Source organism: Desmodus rotundus, chromosome 4, assembly GCF_022682495.2.
Source record: "Desmodus rotundus isolate HL8 chromosome 4, HLdesRot8A.1, whole genome shotgun sequence".
Taxonomy (NCBI): domain Eukaryota; kingdom Metazoa; phylum Chordata; class Mammalia; order Chiroptera; family Phyllostomidae; genus Desmodus; species Desmodus rotundus.
The window spans coordinates 65,787,832-65,800,695 of NC_071390.1; positions in this window are offsets into that span (position 1 = coordinate 65,787,832).

Below are 12,864 nucleotides of genomic sequence, written 5' to 3' on the forward strand. Positions count from 1 at the left end.
GAACTCGAGGTATAAGTGTAGCCAACTGCCAGGAAGAAATCAAAGTGTATTTGACTAAATACTGTATATAAACAATGGCTAAGGGTTCCTTGGGGGAGATAGCCTTTTGGATGTGAATCCTGTCCGGTTTACTTGCTGCAAGTAAATAAAACTACCTTGCAGCAACCAGGTCTCATTCTTGGGTACAGAACCCCAGCAATAAACCCCTTGATTTCAATAACCCTTCTACCAGCCTCTAGTGACCCCACCTTAGGCCTGGGTCAATGCATCCAGCCAGTGAGATAGGCAGGGCAGTCATTGATGTTGTGAGAGGTGATGTCAGGGAAATTCTGCCTCCAAACATCAGGACATGTATCTACTTTGAAGGGGATCTGGACAATGGCCCTCCCCACTCCCCTGCATCTTAGCTCATGAAATCTTCCTCCTTGTCATCTTTGCTTACTTCCTTTCCACCCACCTCCTCAGATTGTGAGGCAGTGGTTCTCAGCCCCATGCCCATTAGAAACCCTTCAGGAGAGTTATAAATGCTGATGCTCAGGCCACACTGGAGACAAGATACACAAGGTTGACATATTATATTAAAGCCTCCTGGTGAGGCCAACACATAGGCTTGAGGACCTCTGCGCTGAAGCAGCCCTTGCTAGAACATCGTTAGTGGTGACCAGCCCTGCCTTGTGTAGAACTGTTGGTGTTGTCTGTAAGTGCACAAAAGAAATGCTCAGTAAATGGGATAGAGATACAGTGATTAGAATTATGATTTTGGTTTTTCTTTGCTGACAAATCTTTTAACATTTGAGAAGCTTTCATGCATGGGAAATATTATTCCTAGAATTCCTACTTTGTTAATGTCCAATTTATTTACTGTATGAACATGTCAAACAATTAGTTTTCTTTAAATATTAAATAAAGATGCTTTCGAGTATTTAGGTAACATTCCATATATATCACTTAACAAATTAAATTATGCTAGGCATTCAAATATGGCAAATGTAAATACTCTTTAATCATTTAATTAAAACCAGAAGTCTAATATGACAAAATCTTTAAAAAAACTCATAAAATATTACAATAATTATAAATTGATCAGTTGCCTTACACAAAGGCAATCAGTTACACAAATCTTAACTGTTGGGAACCACCCTGCCTGGTTTCAGAAGCTGTAAACCCCCATGGCTAAGGCTGAGTGAGAGACCTTGGGACCATAAACCTCTAAGGAGACAAAGCTTATCTCCCTGGCAGGGGCACTGCCTCTGCCCCCTTTACTTCACCCTACTTGGCCCCCAGCCTGACCAGTTAGCCAATGACGGGTAAGATTCCTCAAGGGAGGGACAACCTAAGACAGGCATGGTCATGAAGAAGCCCTCAGGGAAGGACTTGGGGGTCTATAGAAAAAGGGGGTGATGGACCCTTGGCTTTGACATAGCCTGAGTCCTCATTCTGTCTGCAAGAAGTCTCCTAATCTCTTGGCTGCCTTACTTCCCCTAGCTGACTTAAACCTGAAACAATGACAGAGGGTGGTGCAGCCCTGGGCTGGAAAGGGCGGATTCCCCGGGTGATCAGGCCTGAGAAAGAATACATAAAACCCTGTGAAAACTGCTTTGCTAAGAATGCCCTCAGTTTTCTGATAAGGGTCCAAGCATGAAATGAATTTGTTTCCCAAAGTTTTATAGCCCTTTAGCTAACTGACCCTGACTCAGAATAAGCCCTCAGAGTTCTTTGTATGTTATCTCTTATTTGATCCTTACTGCCTGACAATGATTGATGAGCTTTACCTGTATTCCTGTGCAAATTGAAACCAGTAAAAGCCCATTGAGGAAAAGGCTCTTGGCCCTTCTCCTTTGAAAGATGGGCCACCTTTCCTCCCCAAGCAGATCATGTCTTGGTAGACTTATTCTCATCCGTGGTGGTCAGGGCGGGTTGGGGTGGGGGGCCCTGCTGGTAGACCCCCCACCACTTAACCCAAGGATTTAAATGGGTACTTTTTTAATCTCTATTCTCATTATAATTGTTGATTCTTATCCTTGCTGTGTCCCAGGGACATGACCTTTCCTGTGTAGCAGGGAGTGCCAGCAGTACACCAGACTGCATGGGGTTGCTGACCAGGCGGCTGACTCAGAGTCTGGTTGAGAGGTGGAGGCTGTTGCACAATGATTCTTCCCCACACCCTCTCCCCTTGCTCAGGTTCTTTCTTTTTAAAGACTTTGTCAATTTCTTTAATGGCTATAGTACTATTCAGATTGCATATTTCATCTTTGTTGGTTTTGGTCATTTGTGGTTTTCAAGCAATTATCTTTATTCCTCAAATTATGGAATTTATGAGAGTAAAGTTACTATAATATTCCCTCATCCTTTTAAAGGCTACAGGCTCTTCAATGACATCTCCTGTTTCATTCCTGGTATTGGTGACATATATATATATATATTTTTTTCTTGTTAGAGGTTTATCATTTCTATTGATTTTTTTTTCAAAGAATCAACTCTTTGTTTCATTGTTTTTTATTGTTTTCTGTTGTCAAGGTCATCGATTTCTGCTCTTTATTGTTTCCTTCCTTGTGCTTGCTTTGAGTTTATTTCTTTTCTTGTATCTTAAAGCAAGAACTTATATTATTTACTTGAGATTTTCTTTTTTTTTTTTCTAGTGTGAGGATTCAGTGCTATAAGTTTGCTTTTCATTACTCTTTATCTGTATCCCTAATATGTTGTCTCTTCACTTTCAGGCAGCTTTATGTATTTTTCTCCTTTGAGACTTTGACCATGATACATTATTTCAATGTCTCTGGTTATATTCTGTTTGCTTGTTTGTTTTGTTGATTAGGTTCCACTTATAGGTGAGATCATATGGTATTTGTGTTTCACCACCTGGTGTATTTCACTTAGCCTAATGCTCTCCAGTTCCACCCATGCTGTTGCAAAGGGCAGGAGCTCTTTCTCTGTTTCTGCTACGTAGAATTCCATTGTGTAAACATACTGTAGCTTTTTGACCCACTCATTTACTGATGGGCACTTAGGTTGCTTCCAGCACTTGGCTGTTGTAAATTGTGCTGCAATGAACATTGGGGTGTATAGGTTCTTTTGGATTGGTGTTTCAGGGCTCTTACGGTATAATCCCAGGAGTGAAATTGCCAGGTCAAAAGGTAGTTCCATTTTTAGTTTTCTAGGAAATTCCATACTGTTTTCCATAGTGGTTGCACCAGTCCGCATTCCCACCAACAATGCACTAGGGTTCCCTTTTCTCCACAGTCTCCCCAGTACTTATTGTTTGTTGATTTCTTTATGATGGCCATTCTGACTGGTGTGAAGTAGTATCTCATTGTGGTTTTAATTTGCATCTCTCTGATGACTAGTGATGCTGAGCATCCTTTCACACATCCCTGGGCCCTCTGTATGTCCTCCTTGCAGAAGTGTCTGTTCAAATCCTTTTCCCATTTTTTAATTGGGTTGTTTATCTTCCTGGAGTGGAGTCATGAGAGTTCTTTTAATATTTTGGTCATCAAACTCTTGTCCAAGGTATTATTTGCAAATATATTTTCCCATACGGTTGGTTCCTTTTTCATTTTGTTGATGTTTTCTTTAGCCATGCAGAAGCTTTTTATTTTGATGAAGTCCCATTTGTTTATTCATTCCTTTATGTCCCGTGCTCTAGGGGACATATTGGGAAAATATTGCTGCCTGAAATATCTGAGATTTTCCTCCATATAATCTCCTCTAGGAGTTTAATGCTGTGGCAACTTATATTTAAGTCTTTTATCAATCTTGAATTTACTTTTGTGTATGGTGTAAGTTGGTGTTCAAGTTTCATCTTTTTGCATATAGCTTCCAGATCTCCCAACATCATTTATTGAAGACACTACTTTTACTCCATTTTATGCTGCTTCCCCCTTTGTTGAATATTAATTGACCACAGAGACTAGAGTTTATTTCTGGGCTCTTTGCCCAGAAATAAAATATTCTGTTCCATTGGTCTACGTGTGTATTCTTATGCCAGTACCAGACTGTTTTGGTTACCGTGGCCTTGTAATATAGTTTGATGTCTGGTATTGTGATCCCTCCTATTTTGTTCTTCTTTCTCAAAGTTGCAGCAGTTATTCAGGGTTGTTTATGGTCCCATATAAGTATTTGATATGTTTGTGCTATATCTGTGAAATATGTCATGGGTACTCTAATAGGGATTGAATTGGATCTATAAATTGCTTTGTGTAGTATGGACATTTTGATAATGTTAATTCTTCCAATCCATGAGCATGGTACATGCTTCCATTTGTTTGTGTCTTCCTTAATTTCTTTCTTCAGTGTTGGGTATTTTTCTGAGTACAGGTCTTTTACCTCCTTGGTTCGGTTTATTCCTGGGTACTTTATTTTTCTTGTTACTATATCAAATGGGATTTTTTTTTTCCTGATTTCTGTTTCTGATATTGCATTGTTGGTGTACAGAGATGCTTTCAACTTCTGAATACTGACTTTGTATCCAGCTGTTTTGCCAAATTCATTTATTAGGGCGAGTAGTTTTTGGTGGAGTCTATAGGGTTTTCTATGTACATTACCATATCATCTGTAAAAAATGCCAGTTTTGCTTCCTCCTTTCCAATTTGGATGCCTTTGATTTCTTGTTCTTATCTGATTGCTGTAGCTAGGACTTCCAATACTATGTTGAATGGAAGTAGTTAAAGTGGACATCCTTGTCTTGTTCCTGATCTTAGTGGGAAAGCTCTAAGTTTTTGTCCATTGAGTATGATGTTGGCTGTAGGTCTCTCATATATGGCCTTTATTATGTTGAGTAATGCTCCATGATTTCCCACTTTGCTGAGTGTTTTTATCATAAGTGGGTGTTGTACCTTATCAAATGCTTTTTCCCCATTTATTGATATGATTATGTGATTTTTGTCTTTGCTTTTGTTTATGCAATTTATTACATTTATTGATTTGCGAATATTGTACCATCCTTTCATCCCTGGGGTGAATCCCACTTGATTATGGTGTATGATCTTTGTCATGTGTTGCTGGATGCAGTTTGCCAATATTTTGTTGAGGATTTTAGCATCTATGTTCATGGCCTGTAGTTTTCTTTCTTTGTTGTGTCTTTATCTAGATTTTGGATTAAGTTGATACTGGCTTCATAAAAAGAGTTTGGGAGTCTCTACTTTTTAATTTACATATTTAAACTTTTATATTTGAGGTAATTATTTAAATGATAGAGCTTATGTCTGCCATTTCATTGTTTTCTCTATTGCTCTTTCTTTGTCTTCCTGGGGGCTTATTGAAGATTTTTAATTATTCTGCCTTGATTTATTTACAGTGCTTTCAAGTACATCTTTTTGTATAGTTTTCTTGTGGTAGCTCAGGACATTATGGTACAGAACCCCACCAATGCTCTTCTGTAATAGCTATGAGGTTCAATTGCCTGCCACCAAGAAGTGTAACCCCCAATACAAAAGTTTGGTGAAAAAGAAAAGGGGTTGTTTATTTAAAGGTTATACAGATTTAGAATAATAGCAGAATTCTGCTATTGAGTCCTGCTCCCTTGAAAAACAACCAGAAACACATAGTCCTTTCTGCTTTACTAAACTAGACCGGTTTCAGAATACATCACTCAGTGATACCATCTTTCAGAAAAGCAGAAGTCTGAAGTTCAGCATTCCTGGTACCAGTTCAGCTCCAAGCATCTTTCACAAATCTGGGTGATCAGGCAGGTCCACCAGCTCTGCCATTGTCTTCTCCAGGCAGACTCAAATCTGGGTGACTGGGAAGGTCTCCTGTCACACTGCCGCTCTGGCAACTCAGTAAACTGACTTTCAGACCTCCTCTCTCACTCCAGACCTGGTAGGATCCTCTTCTCTTTTATCCTGCCTTAATTTAAATGCTCGGCCTTGAAATTCCTGCATGATCTCAAATCCAGCCCTTCCTATGGTGTGTTAGTGTCCACCATCTTTGCCAGTGTCTTCCCTGCCGCTACAGTGTTTTTTGCCCTCTTTTGGCTGCCATCTTTAGTCAGGACAAAAGTTCCCAGTGATGCATGGACGTCTGGGGTGGATAGCCCCTTGCCTCTCATGCAGGTGTGTAATGAGTTGCCCCTGGCTATGTCATGAGTCCCTGAGCACTCTCAGAGTCACACACACAATTTGCCCTGGGTGGCAGGCTTCTCCCCTTCAGGAGGGCACAGCTATTAACCTGCCATTGTTATTCAATATATCTTAAATGCCATTCCATCCTCTCTTCTCTCAATCAAGGATTGTGGGAGGTTGATCCCCTAATTTCAGGGGACCCATGCTCTGCACCCCATTACAATTACATATACTTATGTGTCTTATCGAAGTCTACTGGTATCAATATTTTACCACTTTAAATGAAGCATTGAAACCTTACTTGTAATAGATTTCTTTACTTTCTCCACTTTTAAATACCCCTGTCTTGAGAATCAGATGATGTTACAACTTTTATTTCAATAATCAAATATGATTTATAAAATTTATGAGAGGGATAATTTATAGTATATACCCACATTTTGGCTCTTTCTGTTGTTCTACCTTCCTGATTCTCCAAGATCCCTTTCTTTATCATTTACTTTATATTTAAAGAATTGCCTTAACCCTTTTAATGTAGGTGTGCCAATGACACTGTTAAGTTTTTCTTTGTATAGGAAATGTTTATTTCTCCTTTATTTCAGAATGATTGTCATCCTAAATATAGAATTCACATTTGATTTGTTTTCTTTCTGCATTTGAAAATCTTGTACCTCTTCCTGCTGACTTCCAGATTTCCAGATAAGAATCCTGCTGTTAATCAAATTGGTGGTCCCCTATAAGTAATGGGTCATTTCTCTCTAGCTGATTTCATGTTTTTTTCTTTAGTTTTTAAAAGTTTATTTATAACATGTCTTGGCATAGATTTCAATGGGTTTATCTTTTCCTGAGTTTTCTCAGCTTTTTAAATCTGTGTTAATTTGCAAATCTTTTATTCATTATTTCTTTAAATACTCTTTCAGTCCATCTATCTTTCTTTTCTTCTTCTGGGACTTCAAGGACAGCAATATTAGATCTTGTTTCACAGGTCTGTGAGACTCTGTTAATTCATTTTTATAGTCTATTTTATCTCTGTTGTTCAGATTGATTAAATTCTAGTCAGTTTTACTCAAGTTCATTGATTCTATCCTCACCATACTTCCACTCAGCCCATCAACCAAGTTTAAAAAAAAAAACTCTGTTACTGTATTTTTCAGTTTCATAACTTTTATTTGGTTCTTTTAAATGAGTCCTATTGTTTTGCTGAAACGTCCTATTATTTCATTTGTTTCAAGAGAATTAGTATTTTTTGTGGAAGTATTTTTATAATTGTTGCTTTAACAGTCCTTGTCAGACAATTCTCATATTTCATTCCTCTTGGTATTAGGGTCAATTGATTGTCTTTTCTCATTCAAGTTTTAATTTTTCAGGTTCTTGCTGTGATAGATGATTTAGATTGTATCCTGTACAATTTGGCTACTCTAACACTCCAGATTCTATTTAAATATTTTATTTTAGCAGGGAGTAACCCTGTTGAGGTTCAGCCCAAATGCGTGGCCTGCTTTTGTCATCTCTGGTACTGGTGATGATATAATTTTCAGGACATCTGTGGTATCACTTTGCTTTACTTAGTTTCTCTCATTTTTATCTGGGGCTCCCACTATTTTCTGCTAGTGGTACCTGAGGGGCAGAAGGAATTTCCCCAGGCAGGGTACCCTGGTGCCACTACAATGGTAAAGTTTCTAGACAACATTTTGGTGACATCTCTTTTGCCTGTAATGAATGGACAGCGCTTCCTAGATGGGTGCTTTTTGGGACAGAATCCCTTTGTGGATACCACCCTTTGACTGCAGTGTCTCTCACTGAGGGAGAGGAGTCTTGAGCCCAAAGGCAAAAGAGGCTTCTGAAGCAGGGAGCATATAGACAGGGGTAGTAATTTAAAATGGAATGTGTAATAAAAATTCAGTTAACTCAAAATAAGACAAAAATCAGGAACATAAGAATAAACCAAATAGATTGGACAACTAGAAAATAAAATGGTAGGTTTAAATCCAACCTATCAGACTTTCGGCCAAGATGGAGGCGTAGGTAGATACACTTTGCCTCCTCACACAACCAAAAAAAGGACAACAAATTTAAAAACAAAAAATAACCAGAACTGCTAGAAAATCTAACTGTATGGAAGTCATACAACCAAGGAGTTCAAGAAGAAACATTCATCCAGACTGGTAGGAGGCACAGAGATGGGAAGCTAGGGTGGAGAGGACTCCCGGCAAGGCGACAGCTGGAGGACCTGGACAGGTGAGGTGGTGGCTGGCAGATCGAGTGAGACAGCAGCTGGCATAGTGGGCTGCCCCACATTTGCATGCAGATAAACCAGATAAAGTGGCAGGAGCAACTGGAGCAAGACAGACTATGCAACCCAAGGTTCCAGCACAGGGCAAATAAAGACTCAAAAACTCTGGCTATAAAAACTATGGGAGTTGCAGCGGTGAGAGAAACTCCCAGCCTCACAGGAGAGAGTTTGTTGGAGAGACCCACAGGGTCCTAGAACATACACAAACCTACACACATGGGAATCAGCACCGGAAGGGCCCAATTTGCTTGTGGATAGTGGTGGAAGGACTGAAAGCCAGCAGAGTCAAGCAAGCAGCATTGTTCCCTCTTGGACCCCTTCCCTACATACAGTGCCACAGTGCACCAAAGTGGGTTGCCCTGCACTGGTGAATACCTAAAGCTCTGCCCCTTTCTATGTAATAGGTGTGCTGAGACAAAAAAATATGGCCCAAATGAAAAAACATATCTAAGCTCCAAAAATAGAACTAAGCGATGAAGATATACTCAACCTCTCAGATGCAGACTTCAAAACACCAGTAATCAGGATGCTCACAGAAATGTTTGAATATGGTTGCAAAATAGTGGGAAAAGTGAAGGCTATGTTAAGTGAAATAAAGGAAAATGTACAGGGAACCAACAGTAATGGGAAGGAAACTGACACTTAAATCAATGGACCAGAAGGAAGAAAGAAACCTTCAACCAAAACATAATGAAGAAACAAGAATTCAAAAAAAATGAAGAGTGGCTTAGGAGCCTCCGGGGCAACTTTAAACATTCCAAATCTGAATCATAGGGGTGCCAGAAGGAGCAGAAGAAGAGAAAGAAATTGAAAACTTATTTGAAAACTTAATGAAGGAGAAACTTCCCTAATCTGACAAAGGAAATAGACTTCCAGGAAGTCCAGGAAGTCAAGAGAGTCACAAAGAAGCTGGACCCAAGGAAGCACACACTAACATACATCATAATCAAATTTCCCAAGATTAAACATAAGGAGAGAATCCCAAAAACAGCAAGAAAAAAGGACACAGTTATTTACAAAGAAGTTCCCATAAGACTATCAGCTGATTTCTCAAAAGAAACCTTGCAGGCAAGAAGGGGCTGGAAGGAAGTATTCAAAGTCATAAAAAGCAAGAATCTATATCCAAGAGTACTCTATCCAGCAAAGCTATCATTTGGAATGGGAGGGCAGATAAAGTGCTTCCCAGATAAGGTCAAGTTAAAGGAGTTCATCATCACCAAGCCCTTATTATATGAAATGTTAAAGGGACTTATCTAAGAAAAAGAAGATCAAAACTATGAATAGTAAATTGACAACAAATTTACAACTACCAACAACTGAACCCCAAACAAAACAAAACAGAAATGAAAACAAACCAAGAAAACAACTAGAACAGGAACAGAATCACACAAATGGATATCACAAGGAGGGTTATCGGCGAGGAGGGGAATGGGGGAAAAGTAGGGGAAAGGTACAGGGAATAAGAAGCATAAATGGCAGGTACAAAATAGACAGGAGTAGGTTAAGAATGGTATGGGAAATGGAGAAGCCAAAGAACTTATATGTATGACCCGTGAACATGAACTAAGGTGGGGGAGTGCTGGTGGGAGGGGAATGCAGGGCAGAGAGGAATAAAGGGGAGAAAAACATGGGACAACTGTAATCAATAAAATATATTTTAAAATATTTAAAAAATAATCCAATATATCAATAATTATATTAAGTGTAATTGAACTTAACACTCTAATCAAAACATAAATCTTATCAGAATGTGAAGTGAAATGGATTAACCATATGCTGACTACAAGAGATGCACTTAATATACAAATATGCAAGAGAGGTTAAAAGTAAAAAGGTGAATATATATGCTTAATGCAAATAGGAAACAAAAGCAAGTAGGTATGTCCAAATTAAAATCAGAAAAAACTAGACTTCAAGACAGAAACTATTTCCAGAGATACACAGGCACAATTTTATAATAATAAAATGGTCAACTCATCAATAAAACATAACAATTCCAAAGTTATATGCATCTATAACACAGTCAAAATACATTATATTGACAGAGGAAAAAAACTGTTAATTATAGTTGAAGTTTTTAACACTACTTTCTTTACAATGAAACAATACCTAAAAGAACCTAGTAAGAGCGTCTTGTCATAGAAATTTAGAAAAAATAATCAACTTAACTGATCTTAATAAAACACTACACCAAACTGCTGTACAACATATATTATCTTCAAGTATACATAGATTATTCAGAAGACAGATCATATTCTGGGCAATAAAATGCCACAATAAATTTTAAAACATTAAAATATAACAAAGTAAATTCTCTGACTATAGTAAAATTAGAAATCAGTTAGAGAATATAGAAAAATCCAATATTGAAAATTGTTTTTAATTTTTATTGTTATTCAATTACAGTTGTTTGCTTTTTCTCCCCATCACTCCACCCCCCCCAACCTGAACCGACCCCCCCCACCTCTACCCTCCCCCCTGATTTTTTCCATGTGTCCTTTATAGTAGTTCCTGTAATCCACTCTCTTCACTGTCCCCTCCCCACTCCACTCCTGGCTATTGTTACATTGTTCTTAACTTCAATGTCTCTGGTTATATTTGTTTGCTTTTTTCTTATGTTGATTATGTTCCAGTTAAAGGTGAGATCATATGGTATTTGTCCCTCACTTCCTGGCTTATTTCATTTAGCATAATGCTCTCCACTTCCATCCATGCTGTTGCAAAGGGTATAAGCTCCTTCTTTCTCTCTACTGCATAGAATTCTATTGTGTAAATATACCATAGTTTTTGGATCCACCCGTTTGCTGATGGGCACTTAGGTTGCTTCCAGTACTTGGCTATTGTAAATTATGCTGCTATGAACTTTGGGGTGCACAAGTTCTTTTGGATTGGTGTTTCAGGGTTCTTAGGGTATAATCCCAGCAGCAGAATTGCTGGGTCAAAGGGCAGTTCCATTTTTAGTTTTCTGAGGAAATTCCATACTGTTTTCCACAGTGGCCTCACCAGTCTGCATTCCCACCAACAGTGCACTAGGGTTCCCTTTTCTCCGCATCCTCTCCAACATTTGTTTGTGGATTTGTTTATGTTGGCCACTCTGACTGGTGTGAGATGGTACCTCATTGTGGTTTTAATTTGCATCTCTCTGATGGCTAGTGATGCTGAGCATCTTTTCATATGTCTCTGGGCCCTCTGTATGTCTTCCTTGGAGAAGTGTCTGTTCAAGTCCTATGCCCATTTTTTCATTGGGTTGTTTGTCTTCATGGAGTACAGTCATGTGAGTTCTTTATATATTTTGGACATCAGGCCCTTGTCTGAGGTATCATCAGCAAACGTGTTTTCCCATACTGTTGGTTTTCTTTCTATTTGAATGCTGTTTTCTTTAGCCATGCAGAAGCTTTTTATTTTGATGAGGTCCCATTTGTTTATTCTTTCCTTTATGTCCCTTGCTTTAGGGGACATGTCTGGGGGATGTTACTGCATGGAATGTCTGAGATTTACCTGCCAAAGTTTTCCTCTAGGACTTTTATGGTGTTGTGACTTACATTTAAGTCTTTTATCCACCTTGAATTTATTTTTGTGTATGGAGTAAGTTGGTGATCGAGTTTCACTTGTTGTCATGTTGCTATCCAGATCTCCCAACACCATCTGTTGAAGAGGCCATTTTTGCTCCATTTATGCTCCTGCCTCCTTTGTCAAATATTAATTGACCGTAAAGACTTCGGTTTATTTCTGGGCTCTCTGTTCTGTTCCATTGGTCTATGTGCCTTTTTTAATGCCAGTACCAGGCTGTTTTGATTACAGTGGCGTTATACTACAGTTTGATATCAGGTATTGTGATCCCTCCTGCTTTGTGCTTCTTTCTCAAAATTGCTGCAGCTATTTGGGGTCACATATGGTTCCATATGAATTTCTGAAATGCTTGTTCTATATCTGTGGAAATTGTCATGGGTACTTTAATAGGGATTGCATTGAATCTATAAATTGTTTTGGGTAGTATGGCCATTTGGATGATGTTAATTCTTCCAATCCATGAGCATGGTACATGATTCCATTTGTTTGTGTCTTCCTTAATTTCTTTCTTCAATGTTGTGTAGTTTTCTGAGTACAGGTCTTTTACCTCTTTGGTTAGGTTGATTCCTAGGTACTTCATTTTTCTTGTTGCTATATCAAGTGGGATTTTTTCCTGATTTCTATTTCTGCTGTTCCATTGTTGGTATACAGAAATACCTTTGATTTCTGAGTATTGACTTTGTATCCAGCTGTTTTGCCAAATTCATTTATTAGGTCGAGTAGTTTTTTGGTGGAGTCTATAGGGTTTTCCATGTACACTATTATGTCATCTGCAAACAGTGAAAGTTTCATTTCCTCCTTGCCAGTTTGAATGACTTTTATTTCTGTTTCTTGTCTGATTGCTGTGGCTAGGACTTCCAATACTGTGTTGAATAGGAGTGGTGAGAGAGGGAATCCTTGTCTTGTACGTGATCTTAGTGGGAAAGCTCTAAGTTTTTGTCC